This window comes from Corvus hawaiiensis, chromosome 16, assembly GCF_020740725.1.
Source record: "Corvus hawaiiensis isolate bCorHaw1 chromosome 16, bCorHaw1.pri.cur, whole genome shotgun sequence".
Lineage (NCBI taxonomy): Eukaryota > Metazoa > Chordata > Aves > Passeriformes > Corvidae > Corvus > Corvus hawaiiensis.
Window position 1 is genome coordinate 14,364,848 of NC_063228.1, and position 14,375 is coordinate 14,379,222.

The 14,375-nt window shown below is 48.0% G+C and overlaps 1 long non-coding RNA gene across 8 annotated transcripts; it reads left to right on the forward strand.

Annotated features, from left to right (window-relative positions):
* Positions 1 to 314: 314 nt before the first annotated feature.
* Positions 315 to 14,002, forward strand: LOC125334102. Of its 8 annotated transcripts, XR_007207074.1 has the most exons (6): positions 315 to 854; positions 964 to 1,142; positions 2,104 to 2,191; positions 2,485 to 7,176; positions 10,644 to 11,285; positions 13,818 to 14,002. It is a non-coding gene; the product is annotated as an uncharacterized LOC125334102 (long non-coding RNA). The 8 variants fall into 8 exon arrangements; XR_007207075.1 differs by lacking the exons at positions 10,644 to 11,285; positions 13,818 to 14,002 and having other exon boundaries at positions 316 to 854; positions 2,485 to 6,247; positions 6,434 to 9,585; XR_007207077.1 differs by lacking the exons at positions 10,644 to 11,285; positions 13,818 to 14,002 and having other exon boundaries at positions 316 to 854; positions 2,485 to 6,247; positions 6,471 to 9,585.
* Positions 14,003 to 14,375: the final 373 nt, after the last annotated feature.

Consider the following 14,375-nt stretch of genomic DNA (forward strand, 5'->3'; position numbering starts at 1 on the left):
CCCGCAGCCCTCCCGAGGCGCGGGGCGGGCGGGCCGCTGGCTCAGCCCCGCGGGGGGGACGCCGGGCCCCCGCCGGGAGGGGACCGCTCCTCCATGTCGGCTGCAGCTACCCGCCGCTTCCTCCCCGCACGGCCGCCGCCGAGGGGCCGCCTCCCGCCCTCAGCCGCCCGCCCAGCCGGGACGGCAGCAGCAGCCGCTCCCCTCTGCTCCGCCCGCCCGCCCGCCCGTCTAAGGGGAGGAAGGGGAGCGCGGGGACGCGCTCAAGCGGCCGCCACCATCTTCCTGACGGCACGGGGGGGGGGTCGGGGGGGCTGCGGGAGCGCGCCCCCGCTGGCCAATTGGGCGCGGCGGCGCGGCGGGAGCGCGCCCCCCCCTCTCCCCCCCAACACACACTTCCCGCCTCAGTGCGAGGGGCGCGGGCAGGAGTGGGGACCGTCCCCTCAGAGAGCGATGGGCGTGGTGATGGTGGCACCCTCCGTGAGGCAGGGACGGGACAGCGAGGGGTAGCAGGAGCCGGGCAGCCCCTTAGTGGGGACAGCCCGCGGGGCCGGGCGTCGGGGTTCCCGGGCTGCCCCCGCCACCGCCCTCCCCACCGGCTGACATTTGCCATGCGCAGACAACACGCACTTCACCAAACAATTGAGCCTGAGCCCCGCTACAAACTAGCTGGATTATTTTTCTCCTCGTTCTCCGCTTGTTTATGGCTGACGCTATCTCGCCTGCCCCGCTCCCTCGGTTTCATTATCTCTCTTCGCAGATGGACCGTGGCTTTCCTTCTTCACAGGGCTTCTCTCTGCTGGTGCTATAGCTCCCTCTCTTCTTCCCAGCTCTGCATCCCTCACCCTTGCTCGCAGGTGATGTTCACAAATTGATCCCACCTCATCCCTCTTAGCCCCTCGGCTCCAGCCCCAGTTCCTCCTGCTATGGCTTCTACTTCCCTGAATCCCATTTGCTGTTTTCCAGGTGAGCCTTCCCCAGCAAAGCACTTCACTCCAGCCGTCCTTCCTTCTGCAGTCCCTTCTCTAAAGACCACACCATTCCATAAAATAAAGCCAAGGGCACTAATGTAATAATAGTAATATTGTGGCCAGCAGAATCAGCGCAGTGACCATCCCCTGTGCTGTGGCACCTCCAATTCTGAGGTAAGTTTTTGGCCCCTCTAGACAAGACAGACATTGAGAGGCTGGAGAGTGGCCTGGGAAGGGTCTGGAGCACCAGGAGCGGCTGAGGGAGCTGGGAGGGCTCAGCCTGGAGAAAAAGAGGATCGGGGGGACCTTCTCATACCTTACAACTCTCTGACAAGAGGGTGCAGCTGGGTGAGGGTTGGGCTGTGCTCCCAGGGAACGAGGGACAGGATGAGAGGAAACAGCCTCAAGTTGTGCCGAGACAGGTTGAGGTTGGATATTGGGAAAATTTATTCACTGGTGGTCAGATGCTGGCACAAGGTGCCCATGGCAGTGGTGGAGTCACCATCCCTGGAAGTGTTTAAAAAACGAGTGGACATGGTGCTTCACAATATTGTTTAGTGGGCATGTTAGTATTGGGTCGAAGGTTGGACTCGATGGTCTTGGAGGTCTTTTGCATCCACAGTGGTCTGTGATTCTCTATAATCTTTTTTGAAAATAGTAATAGAAAATCTGTGTCCCCACAGTTACTGAAATTGAAACCTGCCCATTTTTTCATTTCCTTTGTAAGGATGTTCTGTAACCATGCTGTAATCTATGTTCCTAGTATTATTATTTAGAAGAAATTTGTATTTCCTGACATGCTCAAATATCAAAATAATCTCTAAAAAATTCCAATCAATAGCAATAGTTGTTCTGGTTTTGCTGTGACATAGTTGTCTCTTGAATTCCAGCTAATGGCTCAGCTGATCAATATTGTATAGCGAGTGCTGCTTACCATGCAGCTCTTACATAAACACTGTTGGGAAGAGAGAAATCCCTGAGCTGACAGAGCAGAAAGGCAGGATGGCCTCCTGGGCTTGGCTATTAATTGATAAATTCACTAAAATTTCTTTCCAACCTTTTTATTGATTCATCTAAATGTACTTTAAGTTACATTTTTACTTTGTACAGGACGATGAATTTATTTAATCTGCAGGATTAAAGAAGTGCAACAGCTTCCAAGGATTTGAAGGCGTGGTGGAAAATGGAAAAAAGTTTTTTACCTCATTGGCAGAGAATTTAAGGTACAACTACCTGTGTTTTTAAATTTTTTTATGTAAACCTGTAAGATTTATGTTGGGTGATTTGAACTTTGAGATTTAAGAGGTACCGAAATTCCAGCATAGGTTTTTTGTCTTGTTCCCCCACGCTCAATAAAGTGTGACTTTGTATGTTCTTAGAATAAACAGAATCACATCAAAGATACTGGCTACACCACAAGTTTTCACTGAGTGACCCACATGATCCCAAATTTTGTCTGGCTACTGGTCAGAGACAGCTTTTGATCTCTGCTAATAAAGGAGTTCCTCTTTCCCAGCTTTTGTTTACAGGTTCGAAGGAGGGAGATGGGATGGAAGGAGACATCTGACTTCTCAGACCCTCCTTTGGTAAGATTCGCATCGGGATTCCAAGGTTGTGCAGAATCCTTGCTCCCCCAAGGAAGCTCCCACTAGACTTGTAACCTGTAGACTCTCGTCCTGCTCTCCTCCACTTGATATTTTGGGTGGAGCAGTCACCCAACACTCACCAGCCCAGCCATTCCCCACCTTCCCCTGTTGTTGTGAAGTTCCATGGAAACACCCTGCATGTGCAGTCAAGGAACAGTTCTCTTCACTTTCATTAGCTCTGCTCTGGCTGGGACAGACCTCATGCTGTCTCCTGAAACACTGAATTTTTAATTTCACTTTGCTTTTATTGTGTAAATTTTTCTCCGTTGAATTCAAGTAGCAGATTAAATACATGAAGCAGAAAACCACAAATGCCAGTGATGGTTGGATTCATTTTAAGTGTGACCGAGATTTGTTTTAGAGAGCAAGAAGTGGTCTGAGGTTGTATTTGTTATTTCCTCAGCACCACCACCACCTTCTGATTTGTTTTTATCCAGGACAGATATAACAGCCAGCGTGTCCCTCTAAGGCAGCACCTGAGTGGATCATGTCTGTGACACCCTTGAAGGAAGATGCTTCCTCTGGATCGCTTTCTTAGCTACCACAACGAGCCATCGTGGTAGAGCTGGGAGCCTCCATGCAGTCTAGATCTTGGGTCCTGGGTTCATTCTGGTGTTGGTTGTGCTGGTTCCCTGTGGAGAACTCTGACCAGCCTTCCAAAATACTCTGTGACAGGTTTCCTTTCTCAGAGACTGAGTTAGAGGAAATATTTCACAGAGCAATAGCTGGGCAAATGCAAATCCTACTTGCAGAGTTCTTTTAACTTCAAGCCACTAAATATACATATTTAGTCTATGGAACTGAATTTACTTCCCCTCTCAGAAGAACAAGCTTTGTCAGCTGTAATGATGAGCTGTTGTTTGACGTTCATAATATTGTACTTTACTGCTTATCTGATGGAGCCACGCAAAGCTATTTAGAGGGTTCTGAAATGTGACAACCCACATGATGCTTTTTTAGACTTCACAAACCGCCTTCATGAGGCAGGAGAATATGACATGGGAACGGCTGGCTGGAACAACAGCGTGCCTTAATGCCAGTGGGGTTGCTGTAGCTGGGGAGGAGGAATGCTCTTTGAAAGTTTGCAGCTTTTATTATGTGCTGTCAAAGGAAAAACTGAAAGAACAGGCATCATGGGTGTCATGGGTGGGGACTATGGGGATTATTGATCCTGTCTGGAAACAGCATAAAGATGCAGGCAAAGATGTTAAAACCTGTTTGGACCATCCACAGACAGAAGGCCTCAAGGGAGACAGCTCAGATGCCCCATTTCCTGCTTTCTTGCCTTAATAAACAGCAAGATCTCACTTTCTGACAAACTTCGGTATCTTCATCCTTGCTGACATGCACAGCGTTCGTTGCGAGCTTTGTTTTGAATGCTGGAAGCCTCCAGGTGAAAGAACTCGTTTAGAAAAACCAAAACTCAACAAATCTTCTGACTTCTGTTCACAGACTAACAGGTTAACAGTGGCAAATATTGTGAAAGACTGTTACTCCTCCATGGTTTTAAAAATTATAAAGTATCATGATGCTTATTTCACTTTTCCATAGCAGAAGAGCACAAGGGTTACCTTTGACATCTTTTCCATACGAACCCATGGAAGCTGAGTAAGTGGGTGGTGCATTCTCACTTCCTTGCGGTGGCCAGGTTGGTTTTGTGTCTGTATTTCCATCCTTTTGAAATTGCTGTTCAATTTATTCATATCACTGAGAGGATTTCATATCCCAGATGAGATGCACAGATTAAATAAGCAAGTAAGCAGTAGAAGATCTTTTTGTGTGACTCAAGAGGGAGGATAAGTCCCAGTCCGGATGAATAGGAATCTCTGGCTCCCCTGGGACCAGAATTTTACTTGCAGGCTTTATGGTTGTCTCGTTGGAGTGGCCTTTTTGCCAAAAGCAATGCAGAATATTCCACTTATCTGACAAAATGTCTGCCACCAGGAGGTGGCTTCACTCAAATATACATTTCTGTAAGATGAAGACAAACTTAAGTTTATTGCTCATTCCATTCATAACCAGAAGTTCTTCTGGCTTGCCAAACTGCTGAATCAGCTTGGGTACCTCATCCTTGAGTCAGCACAACCCAAAATAGAAGCTTGCTCCATTTCCGAAGAGAGGAAGTACCACTGTTGTCTGCAAATACAGCCACATCTGACATGCTTTTATAGCTACAAACACTCAATGGAGGGACTTGCATGGCACCCTGCTGCTTAAAAAAAAAAAAAAAAAAGAAGGAAGTAAAAAGGCACTTTCTTATTCAAAATAGGAGTGTTAGGGTTGCTATGAGTAGGACTGTGTGGGTGTGGAAGTCCCAAGGAATAAAGGGCAGGAGAAGGACTTTACAAGTGGCAGTCATTGATGTCACCTAGCCCAGCCCTGCATCAAGCTCCCACTCCACCTGCTTGCAGTTTCTCAGAATGTATAAATTAGGGAGACAAGGGACAGGCTATAACCAAACTGAAGCAAAGTCTTAAGCCATTAGGAAATAATGGCAAGAAAACAGGGTAGAAGCTCTAAAACACTGACTGGAGATCAGCTACAGCGGTCGTCATCCAGCATTCCCAAGGCAGAGCTGAGTCAGTCCTGCTGCCATGAGGTAACTCTGCTTTATAGCACAGCATAAACCAGCAAAAACCTGGGGGAATGACCAAGAGCTGCAGTCAAATAGTGGGAAGTGACACTAAAGTCATCAGCAGGACTTCATGAGTAGGTGGAAGGCAGTTGAAAAGGCACAGAAAAACAGTCCTACGTGATACAAATGAGGGAGGATTTTCTGGGGCTCCAAGTCAGGATGGGAAGTAGAAGAATGACGATAATGTGAATTCTCTCGATCTACCCCTCTCAAGTTCTGCAGTTTTTTCTCTTGCAAATGAGCTTCTGTGGTTTTTGACATCCTACAAAAGGCCCCCTGTTGTCAAGCAGCACTGGTGTGCCCCCTTCCCATGGGTGCTTCTGGTTTTCCCTTCCTTCATGCTGCAGGATGGTGTCATGCTCTTCCAGGTCCAAGCAAAGGCCTGTTTCTGGCACTTCCATTAAACATGTCTGAACTAGCTCTATTTTCCACAAGGAACGGGCCATTCCAACAGGCAGACAAAAACCAGTAACCCCTTTCAAACCATGGGCAGGCGAGACGTGACCCTTGGTACACGATTTTCTTGCAGTACTATGGAGGAAACTGTAGAGATTTGAAAAATTTGTTATTTCTGCAATGGGTGTGAAGGTTGCAACACACAATTTTACCATTTTCGGATTTTTGCAATGGTGCAGTTGCAAACTGAAACATGTTTTATATTTAGTGGTTTGGATTATTCGGTTGAAAAGAGGTGAGGGTGAAGATTTACAGGTGTAATTACAGGATTATGCAGTCACCTCGTGCACATGCTACAGGTTTGGGAGGAAGACCTGCTGCAAATCTGCAGAAAACCCCAGCTAAGGAATTGCATGTGCCACAAGCAATTACACAACATAAAACTTTGTGAAACATTTGCTATGTGTGCACCAAGCCCTTCTTAAATTTAGGTTTCTGGGAAGAAGAGGATTGCTGGGGCATTTTTGTGACCTGATCCCTCGTCTCGGTTGATCCGCGATGGAAAGGTGACCCTGAGCACGGCTGAGCTGGGAATGGATCTGGTGAGAGCCATTGCTGTCCGAGCCACGCAGAGTGTTCCCAACTTCATCCCTGAATAGATTCACTTGCTCTTTCCCTGGCTCTATTTTAGCCCCAAATCTGTTATTCTGCCCTGTGGGTGCCAACATTTTTTGAAAAATAACCAAACCCAGTAATATTGGATTTCTGGTGCTTTTTTTTTTCCCCAGAAGGATTGAAGTGAACATTCTTCTCACCTATACCTAGGACTTCACCTGTGTGGCTGCAACTCCAGTGACATCCAGAAAGATATGTGACCCTCACTCCTTCAGTGGAGCAGATGTATCTCAGCAACTTAGCAGTGATGTGACAAGGATGAAGTGGAAGGCATTGAGAAATTATTATATCAACTTTTAGGTTGTATTTAAGACAATTTGTACACGCTTTTGTGTTCTCAACCTTGGAAGAAGTTCACTTCTGTCTACAAACACAGGAACCTGTCATTACTTCAATTTGTTGTAGTGGTGGTAGGATTAAGACTTGGATGAAACAAGAAAAAGTCCTACAGGGCAATTTATAGAACCAAACAATCATGGAATGGTTTGGGTTGGAAGGAACTTTAAAGATCATCTCGCTCCAACCCCCTGCCATGGCAGGGACACCTTCCACTAGACCAGGTTGAATGTGAAAGCAAACACCTTCCAAAAAATCATGTTTAAAACTGAGCATGAATGCATGTTTGTGCCATGCGCCTTGTTCTGTTTCCAGAGGAGAAAAAAGTGGGAAGAAAATGTTGCTGAGAACACTGAAACATAACACTTTGGCAGAGGTGGTTATCACATCCTCCAGGCATTTTTACCTATGGTGCTGCCCTGACAACTGCAGTGTATTGTGGAAATAAAATGTGAAGTTACTCAGGACTGGGTCCTGCTGGTTGTGGATGAGGCAAGTACAGAAATACCTTTTGACAGAGGTAAGAGGGAATGCTTGCTTCCACAGGGAAAGGGCAATAGTGGTTCTGGGAACTGAAAACAGCAAATGTTTGTTAAAAAGGGGAGTTGGGGAGCAAGACAAGGTGGCACATAGAACACAGTGAAAGGTCACAGAGGGAGAAATACTACAATCCAGCATTTATTGGCTAAATGGAAGCAGGACTTAGGAATGAGGCCCTAATCCTTTTATAAACCAGGAAGCTCCTTGAGTTGGGTGAATGGGAGAACCAACAGTCACTGTCAATAAGCAAAAATCAAACAACCCTCGTGCTTCGTGGCACATGTTAAACTCTCAGTGGAACAGTCAGGAAAAATCCCATGACAGGCTTCCCAGCAATTTCCCACCAAAGGTTTCCTCCAGGCTGCAGCTTTCAGAAGCTCGGCATGATTTATACCTGTGAGAACTGCTCAGAGGTCGTTTTGGTAGATTCAGAGAGATGAGTTATTTACCAAAGGGAACTTGGTGCAGACCATGCTACTATGTGTGATCTCATGGATAAAACTGTCCCACAGCTTGTCTATTTATTTGGGAAATTAATTTCTAGAACACTTGGAAAACAAAACCAGGAGTTGAAATTGCCTCTCAGTATTTCTTCAGTCCAAACAAAAAAACAAACAGGCCCATTGTGTGTCTTATGTGTTCAGTCAAAATATCTCAGTTATTAATGTTAAATTCCTGGGTACCTGTTCCTGAATAAGCTACAAAGCTGAAGCCTGGCTGAAAATATTAAAGTAAGGTATCCCACCATCTTCAGCTGAAGGATTTTCCACACTTCTGCAGTGATTTTGGGGGGAAGAGACATGTGGCCAGAGAAGGAGAAAAGGCTCCAGCCATGCACCAAGGAAGTGGGGGCTGAGAAGCAGATTTATTGTGCTAAGTGGCTTTTTCCTGTCTGCTCATTTCTCCTCTTTTACCATCCTTGTTTCCATTCCTTCCTCAGCTTTGGCTCTGTTGACGAGCAGGGAAAATATTCTACTCCCCTTTCACAGTTGTAACACATATTTATTAAGTCTCATTCTATTATAACCCAAATAACTATTGCCATGTTTGATTTTTCATTTGGACCATTTAAGCTCTTAATGAAGGATTTGCTCTTCACCTGGATCTCTTGCTTCCGTTTCTTATTGCATTCAGTTCACAGTCAATTCCCATGGACTCCTTTAGAGACACGTTGAGTGGAGGTGTGTGGATTTTTACCAGATTTTTCTCCTGCCCTGTCTCACCTCTCCAGACGCGCTGCTCACACCAGGAGGCACCAAGTCCATCACTTTGCTACAGCCTCAAACTTCTTCTTCCAAGGTAGAAATGTGGCAGGGCTCTTATAGAGATTATTATCTTCCTGACCTCATCCTGAGTGCAAACCAGCCCACAGCCCACCTCTGCCCTTAGATGAGCAGTTGTGCTTCTCTAACCACAGAAACTTCAGCAACACAGAGTCACTGCCTTCATTCTTCCCCAAAAAGGCAACGCGTGGCAGTGACAACTTAGTGGGAAGTTGTTTCTCTCTCCAACAGAACAGAGCTTCAGGTGGCCACTGTCTGGAGCCCACCACCTCTGCACTGCTCAGTGTCCTAGGAGACGATGCAGATACAGAGTTTTTGGGCTGAGGTCTTACTTAAATTATATATTAGGCTGAAAAATGAACACACAGGAATGAAGGATGCTCCCAGTGCCTGTGGGTGCTGGAGCAACGTGGGGCTGACAGCAGGGATGGTCTGAGCTGCTCCATCCTCCTCCTGCATCTTAAGGCAAAGACGTGGCAAACACCATGGACTGAAAGAAGTCCCTTTTATAGGCCTCAAATCTTACAGAAAATAAAGAGCTACAGGGCTGAAGAAACCTCTTAGGCTGGAAATGTATGTAGTGTTTCTGTAGCATAGGGAGAGCACAAAGCTTCACTTAGCAAAAGCAGCCAAATCTACTGGACTGTGGGGTTGGAACACTTTTATGTCTAGCAAGTAATAACTGTGTTTAATTAGCTTTATTTAGATGATAGATGTCAATGTCGAGCTCTCTCAGTGAAAAGGGCAGAATGTCCTTAGTGGGAAATGTGATTTTTGAAGCCTGACAACATAAAACCAGAGGGAAGGTTTGTGCTCAGACTGCTGGGGAGAAAAATCACCTTTGGCTCAACAAAACAGGAAGGATTTCAAGCCCACAGCAGAAGTTTTTCAAGAAACTAATGAAAATGGAGGATTATAGTTTAAACTGTTTTGCAATCGCTGGCCTCAGTCCTGCAGACACTTTTCACACACACTCAACTTTATATCCATGGTTGGTTTTGCTGATCCACATGGGATTATTGACACCTGGAGACAGAAGTGAAGGCCAGACTGTTTACAGAGCAGAGTTTAAACGATAGCATTTTAATCAAAAAAATGACATTATATCAAGGTCTGCATGATTGGCTCATTGAGATCCTTTATGTTTGGAAAAAAAAAAAGCTGAGAAATTCAGGAATTAAGATTCCTGAGGTGGTCTCAGATCTGTTCCCTCGTGTGAATAGAACCTTTTGTTATGCTGGGCAGCACTGGGCCACAAAACTTATTCAGCAAATACTAAAAAAGCCCCAACCTTTATAAAATTTGGATCTACAGCTCACATGAAAATACTGTCTGCATTTCTTTCCTCTCTAAAAAAAGTATGTTTGACCACTACCTGAGACTGAAAGGTTTCCCTTCATCAATAGGGAGCAACTAATTGGGAAGAAAAAAATTGGTTTATATCATTCTTTTAATTTAAATATTTTTTTCTTTTATATCTTGGGAGTATATTGTACCTGCCACGAACCAACTTTTTGAAACCCCCAAAACAGGAATAAATCCCCTCTGCAAGCTCTGGTTCCACCGTTTATCAGGCTGTTGGTGCAGGAGCCAAAGTGCCATCGGGCTGACTCACATTTTGGCATTTTGTGTTTATATACATGATGCTGATGTTTGCAAGCAACGAGGAAAAACCCCTGTGTTCATCAGCACCACGATCCCAGCAAAACCTTTCCCTCCTCAGCATCAGCAAAGCCTGAGGATGTGGCCAGAGCCACAGCCTGGTGTGGGCACTGTTGTCACCGCTCTTTGCCACTCAGCACTGAGTGCAGCCAGGGCATTCCCACAATCCTCACGTTGTATCCCAGACCTCCAGCTGGCTGGGCCCTGTGGCTTCCAGAGCCCCAGCTCTGCCCAAATTTAGGCACACCTGGTGCCCCTCTTCCCTGCCCATCCATCCTGAACCTCTGCGATTCTGCCAGCGTCCTTCGTGGCTCTGGAAAGCCAGCTTTGGCACTTAGGACACCTTTCACATGATCTTTATCCCCCCAGGTCCAAAATTTTCAATGTAGTATTCCTGGCACTGGTATCGTCCTTGACATAGGTTTTATTTTTATCTCACTGCCTCTTTTTATCTCCAACTCCCTTGCCCTAAGTCTTATCTTGTTTTTTTGCCTTCTCCCAGGTTTTAAGGACCTGATGGGGACCCTGGCCACACAATGACCTGGCTGTACATGGCTGTCACTCCCACCTGCCTCTTCTGGCATTCCATAAACTTTAACCACAACTTCTGGCTGCATCACAGTCCTGTTGGTCACTGGGGAGAGGCAGAAGAGGCTGCTCCTTTGGGCCCTGCCACCATGGTTCCTCTCAGCGTCCTGTGGCTCAGGCTGACCCATCCCTACCTGCCCCACATCTCACCCCTGACATCCTGCCTCATCCTTTTCTAGGTGAAGAACCACAGCTGGAGTAAAACAGGGGTACAATGCCGTGGGAAAACCCTGTCCTGGGATGCAATAACCCCCCAGCTCGTTCAGCTTTGCCACATGATTGTACTTGTCAGCACAGCTCTGCCACAGAGCTTGGACTGTGCCGGGCCCTGCAGGGTTGGAGGCCAGGCTGGCTCTCCTGGAGCATTTGGTCGAAGTCTGTCACCATTGACTTGAGCAGGAGCAGGTCTTAGCTGCTGAAAATCCCATCCAGATCTGCTGCAAAGTGGAAATAATTTGTTAAATGCTTTATATTGGGGCAGTAGCACCCCTTCCTCTTGCAGAAGCATTTGGACTGCCCACGGAGAGAAGCAAAGAGAGCATCAGGATCCAACTAGGTGAGCAGATACCCAGAGCACAGCCTTGATTTTGGCCGGGGCTGGGGCTGCAGCTGCAGCTGACACGAACTTTCCACCGGTGGCAATGGGTCAGAGGCAGCTGGGGCTCCTTTCCTCCCCGCTCCAGCCCTCGCCTTTGGGAGCTGTGGGCAGGATTAAGGAGAAAAAGCAATGTATGGGTCATGGGAAGAGGGAAAACAGAAGCAGCTCGGACAGCCGAAGAGGAAACGGGGGACACAGATGTCTGTGGAAAGCTGAAGCCACTTACAGAGGATGCGTTTACTTGTATTTCCTTCCACTAGAGCTTAATTGCAATGTTTTTTAATGACAGGTAGGATGGGAGCTGGGCTTCTGCCTAAGCACTTCTGTGTCCTGCATAAAAGTGCTGAATTTAATATTAACAACAATTAATCACAGCTACCGGGAAGCAGCCGGCAGCATTCCCTGTCCTGGGAGTGCTCGGTTTGCATGCTCGGCCCCACCAACTCCCATCCCCAGGCCAATGGCACTGGAAAGTTGCAAGGAAGCAAGGGCCTTCCCTGTGCTGCTCAATTTCAATCTGGAGCTGAAGTGGTGGTGGCACCAGCACCCTCTTCCCATTCCCTCCAACAGCCTTTGGTGGGAATACAGGTGGTTTTGGACACCTCATGTCTCTCTTGTGGGTAGGAATTGGCCTCTTGCCACCATCTCACCCACATTCCATTTTCCCTCCCGTTGCCCCAAAAGGCTACTGGGATAATTCCAGATTAGAGCAGTCTGTGTGGGTTAGGGTGGATTGCAGGTTTGCCAGGATGCTGATGGATTTCTCCTGTTGTTGATACCACGACTCCCTCTCTCATTAGCAGCACTAATTGCTCATTCCATGTTTTGCACAAGTACATGAGTATTTTAGAATGGCTTGTCTTGCATCCTGTAATTAAATGACCACTAATGAACATATTAGAGAAGGAGCAGCTGAATGCTCCAATCCGTGCTGGGCATCCATAGAATAACTGCTGGGAATTCACTGTGATGTGGCACCAAGTTGCTGCCTGGGCTGCAGCAGCTCCTGGCCAGGGACAGCAGCGTGGGAGCACCCTGTCATCCCTCCACCCTCTGCTCTGCTTAGACATACCCCCAGGCCCTGACCCACCACCCACCACCCCCCATTTTTCAGGGGTAACATTTTCTGGACACCTCATGGAGTGAAAATCCCCTTCCCAGGCCTCCAGGCTGCCCTGGCTCCTCTGATGCTTGCCCTGAATATGACCCAGGTATACTAAAGTGAATGGTGATCCCTTGGGACCAATATCCAGGCTTTTCCCATCTCCCTCAAGCAGACAATCCTCTTGGACATTCCTTTTCCCAAGGCAGATGGCTCCAGAAGTGAGCTTGCTCCCCATCCTTCACCCTGTCTCCTCCAGGAAACTCTGATGTCACATGCAGAGCCCAGTTCTGGGTCTGAAGCCCTTTGCAGCCTGCAAATCCTCCTCCCATGGAGATGTGTGGATGTGGCACTTGGGGATGTGGTTTAGTGGTGGTCTTGGCAGTTCAGGATTAATAGTTGGATTTGATGATCTTAGATGGCTTCTCCAACCTGTGATTCCATTGATGTCATCCAAGGGAAGTGCTCCCAAAGCCCCAGCACACTCTTCAGGCTTTATTTGCCTTCCTGGTTCAGTGTCCTGCACGTCTTGGGCAAAATGTGTTGATTTTGGGGTTCCTCACAGACACAAACTGACTGCAGTGCTCTGGTTTGAGGTGGGAGGTGTCTGTCTGACATGTCCTGAATCCATGGGCTGCACATCCACACTTAATGTTGAAACTCTTCTAACTCCAAGCCTGAGCCCAGACCCTGTCTAGAGGGCTGGGGTCTATGCAAGCCAGGGTGCTCTTGGGGCTGCACAAAGTTCCACAGACCCAAAAAGGAGGGACTTACATGGAAGGGGTGTTTTTGTTTGCTCCAGGATCTGTAAATGGCAGCTTCAGCCAGCCAGGCATCTGCTGCCAGCAGGGCAAGTGACAGCCCCAAGCTGTCCAGCAGCTCTACGGTGGACAAGAGGGTGGGCAGATTTTTGAGACTGCCTGGGCAGGGAGTGAGTGGCTTCGTAAACATGTCACAGCCACTGGGGTCTTGCAATTGCAGCGCAGGGCATTTTGGGGGGCAAGGTTTGGAAGGAGTTTGGCCCCAGCATTGGATGCACGGGAACAGCAGAGAACAGGCTGGGTGGGGAGCTCCACCGTGCAGCAGGCAGAGCACCAGGGCTCCCCCCAGCTCCCAGCAGACCTTTCCAAAGGCTTTTATTCTTTTTCTGATGATTGGATACAGGATATTTTCATCCCTGCAAGAGGTGCCACCAAGGTGGTGGAGGACAACCAAAAGGGACTGTAAACCCCTTGGCTGGTGTTTGAGGAACTTTGGTAGACCTTCGGAAAACTTGGTGGGAGAACCCTGGGCGCTGGCAGGATCCGGCCGCCGCCAGGCTCTCGGCAGCACCGGCAGCTCTTCCCCAGCACTGTCACTATGATAAATGTTTGTCTTTTCCGTCCAAGAGATACAGCGGAGCCGCTGCCAGCACCATGTCTCAGTGGAATTGGGGTTCGCACTGCCAGGAGCGTTACCGGCTCATGATTCACGTCTTTACAGCAGCTTTGGAAGGAAAATGTGCTTCTCGCCAGGCAGAGCTTCACGCACATCGAGATGCCACGGTTTTTCCAGACTTTCCAAAGGAAGCCACAGCCAAGTGAGACATTCCTTCTCTTCTTCCAGCTTTCTTGGAACAATCTTCTTTGATTAGTGAGTGAGACAGATAGTTGGAAGAAAAGACAGACAGACAGGCTGGGAATAGGGTTATAATGAGCAGTTTGCATGAGCCCCCGTCGCCGGTGGGAGGGTACATCCATCCACCCCTCACTGGGTGGCTGCTGAAAGCCCCTGCTGTATGCTATCATCCCCCACCCCTTTGTCCTCCTCCATGGCCCCCAGCCCCTGTCCTCCTCTATGGTCCTCCACTCCTGCCCTCCTCCATGGTCCCCAAATCCCAGCGCTTCTCCACGGTCCCCAGATCCCGGCCCTCCTCTGTAGTCCCCAAATCCCTGCCCTCCTCCATG